Below are 14,746 nucleotides of genomic sequence, written 5' to 3'. Positions count from 1 at the left end.
AATGACGTCGTTTGCCGGAAAAATCTCGTCGCCGGAAAATACTTGACGCCGCTAAAGAATCGCCGCCGTCTTCTTCAGCAGAGGGTTTTCTCGAATTTTCGATTTTTCACACAAGTAAATGATTAAATATAGATGAAAATCCTCAAAACCCTACCATTAAAAAAAAAAAAAACTTTAAACATATGGATCCACCAAAATTTAACTTGAGTTGATAAATCCAGACATTTATTCCATTTATTCCTTGAGTTGATATATAGTATGCCAGCTGGAATTATGCGGTATGCCAGCTGGAATTATCAAGTTCATCAGTTAGAATTTTACACATAGTTGTACAACTGAACTATCATACACATAGATGTACTTTTCACTGTTTTCATATATGTCAGCTGAACTTTAATGTACATACTTGATAACTATGTCGAACCCAACCTAACTGTGATTTATTTTGCATATTGAAAGTTTTGGCAGAATCACATTTGATATACGACCATATTCACGTAATTTACTTCATTTGAGGTGATCTCATAGTAACTACTCCTTATCATATAAGAGGTTGTTTATCTGAACACATACCACGATTTCAATTTTTATAAAAAAATATTTATCAATGACACTTTAATAGTAATAGTAGATTTTTTGTTGAGCTAGTAGTAAACTTCAAACGTTTCTACATATTATAAAATCGTTAAACACATTTTACTAAGTGATTATAGTTGAACGGGCTGAACCTGTTGTACTAGGCTTACAGATTTCGGGAATTACAAAAGAAACATAGAACAACGTTTTATTAGTTAAAATAATAAAGTACCCAAAAACTAATACAAAGTACCCAAAAACTACAAATTCCTTCGTTTATACGAATAATACAAAGTACCCAAAAACTACAAATTCCTTCGTTTATACGAATAATACAAAGTACCCAACAACTAAAATACTACATTATAAATTTTATCAACTTCCGGAATTTCCAGATTACCAAACACCTTCGACACGGGGCCATGACTCACAAGCTTCGGTTTAGAATGACCGCTCACACGCCAGCAAACGAGTACAACCACAATTCCCGGAGTACAAAGACTCCGAAAGTGAGCTTGAAAGTCCAAAGCTTGTTGATTGTGTGCTTCACAATAGAGAACTTTATTGCTGCAGTTCATAGAAATTATTTACTTGATCAGAAATTGTGAACACGACCATCTGAACCAGGTATGCTGAACCATTTGAACTATAGCACTTGAACCATCAGAATAGACCAAGTGAACCATTTGAACTATAACCATTTGAACCATTTGAACTAGAGTAGGTGCACCATGTGAACTATAGCATTTGAAACATTTGAACTAGAGTAGGTGCACCATGTGAACTATAGCATTTGAACCATTTGAACTAGAGTAGGTGCACCATGTGAACTATAACATTTGAACCATTTGAACTAGAATAGGTGCACCATGTGAACTAAAAATAGGTGAACCGTTTAAACTATATCATTTGAACCATTTGAACTAATCCCAAAAAAGTAACCATTTGAACTTACTGCTAATTCAATATCTTGAAAGAAAACTTCACACCGTCGATGCCTTCGGTCACTCGGCTCTGCCAAATAATGGCACCTACCACATCTTGTGTATAATAATAGAAGTAAGTATTCGTACAATTTCTCAAAGAAAATACTATAAAATTGTCAAAATAACTCACCGACCAACACATTCTTGTTAACCGTCTTCTCTATGATGTTGTCGAAAGGAGTAAAATTCCAAAACGAGAGTGCATCCGTTTTCAAAGCTTTAGTAACAATAGTCTATTCCATAAACCATATCTGGTAGTCATGGGATGTTGCTCTCACAGACTCAGCGTCATTTCGGACCGAGAAATTAGTGATAATTATTCACTCATACTCATATTCTCGTATTCGATCAAAGTAAAATGACGCAAGGCGACGAGGAATGGTAGCCTTGATTCGGGAACGGGGACCCTACACCAAATAATTTTAACTATATACATGCAAGTTATGTGAAAGAAACAAAATTAAACATATTCGCAATATATAACCGTTTGATCTGCCAATATGACGCCCAGTTCGAACTCATCCGGTGCCACAAACTTCTTGAACACATTCACAACGAAAACGCAAATAGTCCATCCACTGATAGTCTGACAAAGTTCGGAAACAGAATGATATCCATCCATGTTAACAAACGACAGCTTCCTTTATTAGTGGGGTGGGCTCTTTTTTTGGATAGGATGAAATATGAATGGTGTAAAATCGATTGTAATCCTGTCTTAAATAATATTCCAACCGACGTGACGATTGGTACTCGCAGTGCCACCTGTCAACCGACGCGACGATTGGTATTTCAACTGACGCGTTGACTGGGATGCCACCCGTATTTATAGTTGACCCAAATGAACCTGTTGTACTAGGTTTGCCAAACAACGACTGGTTCATAGTTGAACCTGTTGAACTATGTTTGGCAATTCTGTTGAACTAAAAAACTTAACTATGCTTCAAAATTCCGAAAACACAAATTTAAAAACAAAGGATTGTTCTTAATTGAACCTGTCGAACAATATTTGACAATTCCGAGAAACACAAATTTACACACAAAGACTTTATCGTAGTTGAACTTCTTGTACTAGTTGACGAGTTGACGTCAATCATCATTGGTTTCAGGCTGCAACCACCTCTCCAAGTTGATGCCAGGAGTAGCTTTGTTATTAGTCTTCTTTCGGCGCTTCTCACCTCTGGATGAAAACCGGGTTTCTTGATTCCTTCCTTTTTTTGGAGTGTAATCTGGCGGTTTTGCGACCTTCTCCACATAATCAGGAGGAAAGAACCAGTGAGCCTGATGCGGCACCACATAAATCGTTATGTAATATGCCAATGCCCACGTCTCGATCAAGTAATACTTCGAGCAAAGACCATAGATACTTACATTCAAGATTGAACGGCTATTCCAATCCATCTTAGATCGCTTTATGGCTGCAGCTATAGCATGGACGCACGGGTACTTATCTATATCAAATTCTCTGCAAGAACAAGTATTCCTTTCCAAGTCCACCAAATAAGAAAAACCATCATTTCCAATTACGCTGTATTCTTGTCGGAAGCTGTTTAGTTCAGTTGCATTTAGCTTTGCACCAATTGGACAGCGCGTGTGTAATATATTCTCCACAACAGGCACCACTTGCCTTGTGTTCGATGCAGACGCGGAATCTTTGCGATGTGTGTTGAACCACTCAGAAAACTTCTCCAAAATCGCATCTATCATCGGTAACAGATGGTACTTCCTTACTTCTGAAAACACAGCGTTCATTGACTCTGCGGAGTTGCTAGTATCTATGTTGTACTTGTCTCCCTGAAAATAGCACCTAGCCCATTTCTCAATCCCAATTGCCCGATCCAGATAGGTGGCTACTTTAGGATGCTTTCTCCTAAATTATGCATACCTAATGTTGAACTCAGTCGCAGTATAAATATGAGCTAATTCCATAAATTTGGCCATACCTGCTTCTTTGTCACCTGCCAGCATTTTCTTAATGTTTTGAGACAAATGCCATACACAATGTCCATGTGATGCCTTTGGGAACACATCCGCGACTCCCTTGATGATGCTTCCATGTCTGTCGCTTATGAAAACCAATTCCGGGTCATCCGGTATAATGGAATTCAACTTTCTGAAAAACCAGTTCCAACTAGCATGATTCTCGCTATCAATTACACCAAACGCAATGGGGTAATGATGATGACTAGGATCCTGAGCTGTTGCTATAACTAACATCCCTCCATATATGGTTTTCAGAAAAGTTGCATCGATCACTATAACTTTCCTCATTGCCTTAAACCCTTCAATGCTTGCGCCCAAAGCGATGAATAGGAACTTAAAATGTGCAGATAAGCAAACAATAACTTGTAGCTAGTTTCAGGGCTCCCACGCACATCACTAACATGTTTTTTTTTCCTCTTAAAGCTGTGGAGTATGAACAATCCAAACCAAGTCTTCCTTTAACAATACTCATTATTTGTTTAGGTTTCGGAGTATTAAGAAGACCCGGATAGTCCTCATGCAACACATCTGCTACTAATCGCGGTGTGCCTTTTTGTTTTTCATATCTAGTTGCCTCCGGACACCGAGAGCATTTATGTATTTGTGTGTTTCTTCACACACCAAAAATCTGTCTCAGAAGTTTTTGTAACTCTTAAATACCAATCACAACCCTTAGATGCTTGACTGCATTCTAACATAAGACGGCCCGTGTCAGATTTAATAGTTTTCACACCAAACACTTCCTCTTTCGAAGCTCTATTAATCAAATCCCATACTGCCTCCTTTGAACGAAATTCTTGACCTACTAAATCACCAATACCATCTTCCCATTCTTTGACAACGGCAGCCACACTTTCTTGTACCGGACGTGCAAGATGAACATATTCTTCCCTAACATAATCATTATCAGAATCTTCATTAACCCCACACTCTATCATCAACGGTTCAATAACAGTTTTAGAAACTCCATTCTCTAGCATCATAGGTTCACTAACTGTCTCACGTTGTTCCTCTAGTTCAATAATAGGTTCATTAGTACTCAGAATTCCTGTATTTGCATCCGCAACCATTACAAGCTTGGCAGCCAATTCCCCAAAATTCACACCGCATGAACTTCTTCGCTCTACTATTGGAACTTGGCTATTATTACTTTCCAAATCACTGCATAACTCTACATGCAAAACAGGTCTAAATCCCTCTTTATCCAATGACGTTAAATATATCAACACATCCTCATTATCTACAATATAAGACTCTCTACATGCTTTAGATATCTTGTAACTCAATTTCAGATTCCTTCTCTCAACACCTAGAGCAATCTTTCTACAGATCTTATCTATTAAATCCGCATATGTTATTCTCTCCAAAGATGATGTCTTAAACACTATACCGTATATTGAATTTTTGCAACTCCACTCATGGTCTGCTGTATAGTACCCTCCATAGTCAAAGTGTAGGTTCGTCTGGATCCTCTTCTTCATCGCCTCCTACAAATATAAACAATATATTAGTACCAGTTGAACCACGAGATGGACCAGTGTCTGATTCAATTTCAGTTCGTCCATGGTTTGATGCTGCTTACACATTGATTCAATTCAATTACATTGTACTAATTATAATACTTACAGGAGATGGAAGAACTAAAGAAGGATCGTTTCCAGATTAGCCGCAACAAAGATCGATAAAGAATTCGATCCAACAGTAACGACTCACGTAGCACGCAGCACCGGAGAAATCGACGGCCGGAGAATTGGATTAGCTGACCTAGCAAACGCTCCCCAGACTCGACGGAGCCAATGTCGAAAATCGCCGATGTCGGAAGTTAATCGGAAATCGCCTATCTCGTCGGAATTAAATGTCGGCTCGAATTAAATGAATTGGGTCGGAATTAATTGGGTTGGGTCGGGATTGATTATTTCGATTTCGATTTTGTTTTTGATTTTTCTTTTAAAATTAATTGATATAATTCATTAAGGGTAAATAGGTATTATCCACTACAAGAGTGGCATGCAGATCAAAAGATGGCACGCCGGATTCAAATTTCCGGTTCAGTGGCATTGTTGATCAGGACTCTCCTGTAACTGAGTAATGAGAGCGTCCATGGTAAGAGAGAGTGAAGCGGAGATTTGGAGTAGGCATGACCACGGTTACCGTTATTACGGTTACGGTTTATTAACCACCGGTTACGGTTTATTAATCACCGGTTACGGTTATAAATATATTTTAACCTTAACCTTAATCGTTATATATACGGTTATGGTTAAATACGGTTACGGTTAAATACGGTTATGGTTAAATACCGTTACGGTTATTTGATAATTATAATATAGTTAATATATGAGACAAAATATTATATTTTTTAATCTTTATAATAAAATAAATAAATAAATAGTGATATATCAAATAATATTTATTTTACGTAATTATGTGTTTCAAATATTTATAATGTATCAGCTATCTATTTTTCTTAAATAAACCAATGAATAAACAAATTAATGGCCATAATTATAATGATTGAATTAATTATATTTTCCAAACAAAAACAATATTAAAGAGAAGATGTTGTGAGCATTAAGAAATAGTTTTAAGAGTATAAATAATAATAATATGAACTATTTATGATTTGATTTATGGTAAAAAGAGTAGTTGAGTAACTTCGATCGTAGTAGTGGACATATTAAACGATTTCAGTTACTATTTTAGTGAAATAATTATTTATTTAGAATTATACACAGTTACAACTATATTTTTAAGGTTTTAACAATACGGTTAACCACGCGGTTAACCGTACGGTTAACCGACGGTTTTGATACGGTTACGGTTAATTAACGGTTATGGTTAGTATATTTTCTTAACCGTAATGGATCTATTTTCACAGTTAACGGTTACGGTTATTAACCGTTTTATACGGTTACGGTTGGGTTACGGTTAATAAACGGTCTGGTTACGGTTCGAAATACGGTTACTGTTAGATTTTGGTCATGCCTAATTTGGAGACGATTTTGTTTTAGACGGTCCGGACACGCCAGTACCAACAGTATTGTATGATCGAGATGCACCCTCCTATTTCGATGACCCGGGTGAAGAAGGTAATATCCAGTAATGATGAGAATATCAGGGTAACCTGTATAACTAAATGATAAATCTCAACATATCGCGTTAATGGTTTTGTGTTTTTGTCATTGACAGATGCTCTCCAGCGAGCGATTAAAGATGCTAACTACGAAGGGGATGATATTTTCGTGGGAAGATTGTTCAAAAACAAAGACGACTGTTGCACAAAACTAGCAATACATGCTATCCGACGAAAGTTCCACTTCATACATGCCAAGTCGTGTCCAACTATGGTGATAGCTGTTTGCGTCGGCACCACGTGCCCATGGCGAGTTTATGCAACAAAGTTAGATGATACTGAACGGTTTGAAGTGAGGACGGCGATACTGCAGCACACCTGCAGCGTGTACGCCAGGGGGGACTTCCACAAGCAAGCATCGACCGCGATTATAGGGAAGGTGATGTGCACCAAGTATCTTGGTGGGGGTAGAGGGCCTAGACCTAATGAGCTGCGAAGAATGCTTAGGCAGGAGTTCAGCCTCAATGTTTCGTACTAGAAAGCGTGGAGAGCGAGAGACATAGCCATAGACAATGCTATGGGGTCCGCTATGGGGAGTTTTGCATTAATCCAGCCATATTTCAAACTCCTAATGGCAACAAATTCAAACTCCATTACCGCGTTAGAGACTGAAACGGATAACACGGGAGTTATTCGTTTCAAATATCTATTCTTCGCACTTCACACATCTATCAAAGGGTATGCTTACATGAGAAAGGTTGTTGTCATCGATGGAACGCACTTAAGAGGACGGTACGGAGGGTGTCTTGTAGCTGCAAGCGCCCAAGATGCGAATTTCCAAGTTTTCCCACTAGCCTTTGGGATTGTTAATAGTGAAAACGATGAGGCGTGAACCTGGTTCATGAACAAGCTAACCGAAGTTGTTTCAGACGAGCCAGACCTAGTGTTCGTCTCAGACCGACATGCTTCCATCTACGCAAGTATTCGAAAGGTACACTACTTTGTTAACTTAATTGTTAGCACTATAACCGCTTACGGAGGTAACTATATTCTCGTCGTTATGTTATAGGGATTATTAATTTGACTGGCAAAAACAATATATGAGTTCTAACTAGTAATTTTATTATATATTACGAAGTTAGAAAATAGAATACCTAAGTACATAAAACAAAGACATTAGGATAACATTGTTGAATAATGTAGATAAGTACTTATCGTGTTAACACTTATCGGGCTAATGAAAAATTTATTGTCTACATACCCAGGTGTATCCAATGTCCTCACACGCGGCTTGCGTGGTTCATTTGAAAAGGAACATTATCACCATATTCAAAAACGAAGGTTTAGGAAGTTTAGTTTCAATGGCAGCACGAGCCTACCGCCTAAGTGACTTCAATAAGATATTTGCGGAGATACGAGCAGTTAACGGTCCATGTGCAGACTACCTAACCGGAATAGGGTTTGAATATTGGACACGGTCTCATTTTGTTGGCGAGAGGTACAATGTGATGACAAGCAACGTCGCGGAATGTTTGAACAATGTTTTGACAATGACAAGGGATTATCCAGTGATATCGATCCTAGAATCTTGGAGAACAACATTGGTAACGTGGTTTGCTCTGAGGCGAGAAGCAGCTCAAATGGAAGACAACATATTGCCTCCCAAGGTTAACGAAATGGTTATCGAGAACTTTGAAAAGGGGTCAAGTTATGCAGTCTTGAAAATCGGGGATGGTCTATATGAGGTAAGGGATATGATGGAATGCGGATACGCAGTTAATCTGTGGGAAAGAATATGCACCTGCAGACAGTTTCAGCTCCTCACAATACCATGTTCACATGCAATATCCGCGGCAATCAGAGAAGGCGTAAGGGTTGACACATTTGTTGGAGTACAGCACACCGTGCCACAACTACTGTTAGCATATAAGGAATTGATTATGCCGGTACCTGATATGGCTACACTAGCACCATCACCAAATGATGTCGGAGGAGGGAAGCTAGCCCCGCCATATGTGAAAAGGCCAGCAGGCCGCCCAAGGAAAATAAGGCTATTCTCTCGGGGAGAATTCAAAGTAATATTAAAGTTATTTGGTAAGTAATGTGAATGATAATATTATTATCATGGTTAGTGATTTGTATGGAATTTATGGTAATTCAGAGAAAGTCGGGAAGACGGTGCACACGCTGCCGAACCATGGGCCACAATCAAGCCACATGCAAGGGACCGATCACGGTAACAATATCTTCATAAATCCTATTTAATTAAGCAGTGAAATATATGGAAATATTAATAACAGAATTGGTAACAAACATGACCCGTAGAATGATGACAAGGCAAGTTTTTTGGCGGAGGAGAATACAGATGGAAGACGATGGGCAAGTAGATCAGCTCAACGTGGTGTTTTATAAATAATGATGATGGTGTCATTAGAATAATTTTGTTGTATATAAAGCGGATTCTAGTGGCCATATGTATAATTATCGGAGGAGATACCCATCCGTTAACTGATGTAATGAATGTTTTATAAGAAACAAGTTAATGTTTAATTATCAGATTGAAAAGGTTCATCTTATGTTACCAACGTAAACCGTTGTCATGCTATATCTTGTATGAACGCGGTAACGGCGTTTTGTACCGAGTTAGACATAAGTAGTATTATAGTGCCTCTCGTAAACAATATTACATATTAACACAAGCAAAACACAGACTAAATTGACAGTATATGTTTATAGACCGCTTGTCCAGAAACAAAGTTATCAAGATGCTCGACAGACCTTTGCTTCAGTGTTTACATTGAATTTGCTGGAAATTGTCCTAAATATTTTATTAACGTGTCAGGTGAATTATAATATAATAGTATTATTTCCATTCATGAACCACATACACTTCGTTTAAAGCGACGCGCGCAAAGTATTATATGCTTATATGAATCTTACTCGGTAACAAATTTATTTCCTACACGACTATGATCCTACCTAGTAACACTAGAATTTATATCCTACATAGTAACACTAGAATCTATCGTGTCAGGTGAATTAGGATCTAATATAATTATTACCATCTATTAACTACCTACAAATTCGCTGAAAAGACGTGCGCGACCCGAATTAAGGTAACAGGTTCATATGTTTATATGTCTCTTAGACGGTAACAAATTTATTTCCGGAGGCCGTGTTAGACGATAAAATAATTAATTCACGCATCTAAACAATGACTTACCTTTACGACACTATTCTCATTGACCTAGATTGAAAATCGTGTTATTCATTATATTCACGTAATAAATATATTAACATGATGGTATTATTAATCCCCACACGTGAAGGATCTGCTTAGTATAACCGGCAACATACGGATTATGGTGAGAGTGTACTGTTTGTATAGCATTGGGATACACGTATTAGTTTTAAAATATATGATTTAATAGGTTAGTAAACATTTATTTATATGATATCAAATTTATCCGGTAAATCTTATGTTAAACGACCAATATAGACAATTGAAATACAAAAAACATCAAAATGCGAACGAGTCTAGTTTTATCGAGTATAATAAAGAACATAATCCAGCGAGCATAAAAAAAACATAGTCCAAATCTCATACATGAAACAGTAAAGGATAGCTAAGGAACACCAGCGAGAATTATAGCCGAAACAAGCTTTTTGGTTTCATCTTCAATGGAATCAATAGAATAGTCAACACAGTCGTCCATACCACCGACAGCGTGTGCCTGAATGAGAAAGAGTATCATCAAGCCAGCGTCAACGTGATTGGTCACCTGTGGGATGAAGAGAGACCTTTCCATTGCAAATGGACTCGGGGATAGCTGAGTCATCGTTGGATTGAGAGCCGCCTGTTTGAAGAGAATAGGAAGCATTCTGGCACCTGGTTCAAGATCCGTATTGATGCTGGAATCTGTGCGCAAATGAACATTACAGTCTAGAACAATGATCTTAAAGCATGTGAGATCAACACACAAGGCAACCCAATGCTTCTTATCAAAGTTGAATGGAAGATAGAGGAAATCAACTTCAGTAAACAGCTGAGCACGGTCAGAGTCGCCAACGCCAGAAACGGCCTCGACCCAAAGATGAAGGGAACTCAAAGTCTTGAGGAATAGGAGTTTTGATGAACTTCGGGTAAAGGCGGCACAATTGGGAGATAAACTTGGTATCAAGCACATCAACACGAAGCTTGTGGCCGTCGACGACGTCAGTACGGAGGACATGCCTGCTAAACTTTAACAATCCGTCCATTACCTTCAAGAAAGAAGGAAAACTAATTATTATTGGGTAAATAAGGAAGTTATCTAAAATTTATTGATATGCGAAAGGTAACCTTGTTTCCCAACGATTTTTTCCTCTCGATTAACTCCAGGACATCCTTACTACTAAGCGTAACATCACCAACCAGAGAAATAGAGCTAAGTCACGAGTAAATAAAATATTAGACTTCCGGATAATCTTTATGATCTATCCTACTCAAATAGTTACCACGTAATAATTTTACCTGATGGCTTTGAGTTTCTTCAATGAGCGGTTATAACGCTTTTCAGAATCTACAGTCTCTCTCGAAATATTAGCAATAGGAGACGTGTGTCCTACCAATAACTTTGTTTTCTTGTCAATGGCAAACCTTCCATCCAACTTGCTTGATCTGGTTCTAAGCCTTTTACTCCTTCTCCCTGCATTATTACCAACAACACTAGTCTGAGTGAGAACATCCGCCTGCATCAAAAAAGTGTAATATATAAAATAAATCAACGTAATCATAATGACTATGAGTTAGATACCCAACCTGAGGCTGGACAATTGCCATCTGGGAAGCATTTCCGTAAGTTGGAATCTGTTACCATATAACTTTTAGTTTAGCAATCCAATTATACTTTAATTAGGTCGGTCCTAAAATAATATTTTCAACCATTATTCAAAATGGATTTTACCTTAATAGATCCTCTACCCTCGGTTCGAACTTCTCGCTTGTTAATTCCTATACAGATAACATTAAAAATATACCATAATAATTATGTTACAATGCTAACACTTTAGATAGTAAAAAAACTGTATGAGGTTGATGTTTCAGGTGGAAAAAAAAAAAGACAATTACTTGAATAGAACCTCTTACGACCGGTGAAACTTCTCCCCGTATACTTTCCTATACCAAATAACATAAGAGTTAGACGATAATATATATGTGTAAAGCTAAACTATGAATTAGAATCTAATACAAACCCCTGCATCAACTTGTGGTCCACCTTGGGAACCCTATACCAAAACCCAAACCGGTTAGACGATAATATTTATATTAAAAGCTAAGCTATAAATTAAAGTCTTATACAAACCCCTGCGTCAGCTTGTTGTCCACCTTGGGAACCCTATACCAAATAACAAACTGGTTAGACTATAATATTTATATTAAAAGCTAAATTATAAATTAGAGTCTTATACAAATCCATGCGTCAACTTGTTGTCCACCTTGGGTACCCTATAAACAAATAATAATTTCGTTTAGTGGACCAAACACTGAGTGTTTAAAAGGTGACGAGATGACGAACTCAAATGATAAAAAACACAATTACCTGACGGGGTTCCCCTTCCTTTGGTATCTCGTCTACACTTGGTAATGCCTGTAAACGGTAACAATGATGTTATGGAATAAATATGTATATAAAAGTAAAACCTATATTTTTCATAAAATTAACAAACCTCCAGGGTCCCTTGATCTTCATTTTGGGGATGCTATGGACCGATAACAAAATGATTAGAATGTAAAATAAAAAAAATCAGTTAAATATGATATACAATATAAATAAAATGAATAATATACCTTAGTAGATTCATGATCCTCCCGCGAAACGTCATTCCCAACACTTAATACCTGTATCGTATAACAAAAGAATCATGCAAAGATGGGTACTCCAATTACCTGGTACTCGAGATTATTTAACAATACCTCTTCCTCTTCTTCTGTATGACCGGTATCTTTATGGACAACATCTGCCATTTCCGTATCATGTTTCTGTAAACAAGTCGGATATTTACAATACCATTAAATTTATCAACTAAGCTTAATAAAACCATAATTCGCAAACCTCGTCATCTGGTAAAGTAGAATCTGACTGACCACTACCACAGGACTGTAAAAAAAGGCAGAAACATTTACTGTAAGATGGGTCCGCAATAGTAACACAGGAAAGAATGGGAAAGAAGACGAACCTCGGAAGAAACCACGCTATCGGGCAGCACTGAGAAGTAACAGTCTACCTCCGGTAATATCTACCAATAAGTAAAAAGATATCAACAACTGTCGAATTACATCACCAAAAAGGTAGTGGTCAGGTAACGCGTTACCTGCGAGTTAACGGCAGCGGCAATCCCATCAACAAAATTATCGTCTCTCGCACCCTCGGGGACTTGTCTGCCGCGGTTCGCCTGTTTGCCAAGGCGTGTAGAACGACGGGTCTGCGAACGAAGAGGGGGGACAATTTCAAAATCATCGTCTCCATCTGAGTTGGGAAACGGATTATTACGGGTCAGAGGAACATCTTTATCTTTCCCATTGCCAGCAGGAGCTTCTACCCCATTCTCAGAAGGGATATCTTTCCCATTATTAGTTGATATGGAAGTGTTTGCGATAAACCAATCAGTAACACCTTTCATTATCTTTTTGTACTGCGTGGCCAATTTAGCATCTAACATCCGAGATAACGCGTTCATGTCAACGTTAACAATAGATTCCTCTTCATCAATCGAGTTCTGTTGGGTCCTCCGAATCCCAGTTGAATTTTTCTTAAATCTGCCCTGCTTGGCCGATTTTCTGCCCCGACCACCTTTCAACATTGCAGATTTTTTTCGTTTTTTGGGGGCCACCACCACTTCGGAAGGAACACAACCCCCAGGGAACATATCATCGTTAAACTTGAAACCTTCGGCGACCAGCTTAACCATAGTGTCTACACGAGGATCTGCTTCATCATCTGACCACGAAATATCTTGGGCCGGATCAATAACGGCTTCAGGAAGTATAATTGGATCAACCGGAGTCTGCAAAAACAGCGTGGTAACAAATCAATTACACCGGTCGCTGAACATTTAGCAGATAACCTGGTGAAAATGTTAACGGGAAAAAAACATTATCATCTACTAATAAATTTATCACATGTCCTTTGTTGTCAAGATCTTTCGCATTTCCAAGCTTAAACGGGACCACCTGTCGAGGTATCAGTTCCAAAGTCTCTTCGTCCGACTCAGAACAGACAGTGTCCTCAGACACAGGACCTTCTTTAATAGCTGGTGCGGCTTGAAGCACAACAAGCTGTAGGGCGTATAATAGCCCTTGTACATCAACAGAAGTTGTTGCAAGCTGCTCGACTTCTCTCTCTTTTATCGATTTCATGGTCATCTCAAATGTCAATCGACCCCACGGATAAGCAAGAAAAGAAGACAGATTTTCCACCATCTCAGCGTGCTCTTTAACAATTTTGGGATAATGTGATGTGGGCAAGAGGTAGCCGTCAACTAGAGCGAGAACAGCATAACGAATCCGCAAAGACGGATCGTCGGTAACCTTCTTCTTAAGCATCGTGATAACACGAGATACAGTAACATCAGACTCAAGCTCAAACAGAGTGCTGTAAAACGGAATCTCTTTCTCAGCAGTTCCCTTCTTTCGTTTTTTTGGCAAGTCAGGGTATCGCCCACAAGCAAGGCCAGTAACCAAATGAAACTCTCGCAGAGAAAATCGAACAGGTGTACCAGCATAAACTACCCAGATCTCGTTGGCTTTGTCAATGTCCAACTTGCGACCAAGCAGATAAAGCCCGAAAGTAGTAGACCAGGCGGGTTTGTTTGGAAAATCCAACAACCCACCGAGAGGAGAGTTCCTGATGAGCCGGATTTCGTCTTCCTCTAATGCGTCGATAATGCCATGTAGAATCTTCATCTTGTTGTAAACATTTGCCCTCTCCCCAAGAACTTCTTCGCCGGCAGCGATTATACGATGAGGGAGTTCAGGAGCCGCCATCTACAAAACCCAGAAATTTATTTCAGAACACAAATCGAACTGAACCGGAATTAAGAATCGACAACTGCTTCGACTTTATATGGTTACCTCGACAAAACAAATGGG

At 38.5% G+C, this 14,746-nt stretch overlaps 4 pseudogenes across 4 annotated transcripts; 1 reads left to right on the top strand and 3 right to left on the bottom strand.

Annotated features, from left to right (window-relative positions):
- Window positions 1–930: 930 nt before the first annotated feature.
- On the bottom strand, window positions 931–2,178 carry AT4G04395 (annotated as a pseudogene; the record flags this gene model as incomplete). Its single annotated transcript has 1 exon — window positions 931–2,178.
- Window positions 2,179–2,641: 463 nt separating this feature from the next.
- On the bottom strand, window positions 2,642–5,020 carry AT4G04393 (annotated as a pseudogene; the record flags this gene model as incomplete). Its single annotated transcript has 1 exon — window positions 2,642–5,020.
- A 1,574-nt stretch (window positions 5,021–6,594) lies between these two features.
- On the top strand, window positions 6,595–8,848 carry AT4G04392 (annotated as a pseudogene; the record flags this gene model as incomplete). Its single annotated transcript has 1 exon — window positions 6,595–8,848.
- Window positions 8,849–10,241: 1,393 nt separating this feature from the next.
- AT4G04390 lies at window positions 10,242–14,641 on the bottom strand (annotated as a pseudogene; the record flags this gene model as incomplete). Its single annotated transcript has 15 exons — window positions 10,242–10,857; window positions 11,129–11,303; window positions 11,412–11,464; window positions 11,562–11,608; window positions 11,726–11,773; window positions 11,851–11,883; window positions 11,961–11,993; window positions 12,198–12,245; window positions 12,325–12,357; window positions 12,446–12,496; window positions 12,545–12,637; window positions 12,711–12,755; window positions 12,835–12,894; window positions 12,970–13,662; window positions 13,778–14,641.
- Between the last annotated feature and the right edge of the window lie 105 nt (window positions 14,642–14,746).

This window comes from Arabidopsis thaliana, chromosome 4, assembly GCF_000001735.4.
Source record: "Arabidopsis thaliana chromosome 4, partial sequence".
In the NCBI taxonomy this organism is placed as follows: Eukaryota; Viridiplantae; Streptophyta; class Magnoliopsida; order Brassicales; family Brassicaceae; genus Arabidopsis; species Arabidopsis thaliana.
This window is presented reverse-complemented; position numbering and strand designations above follow the sequence as displayed.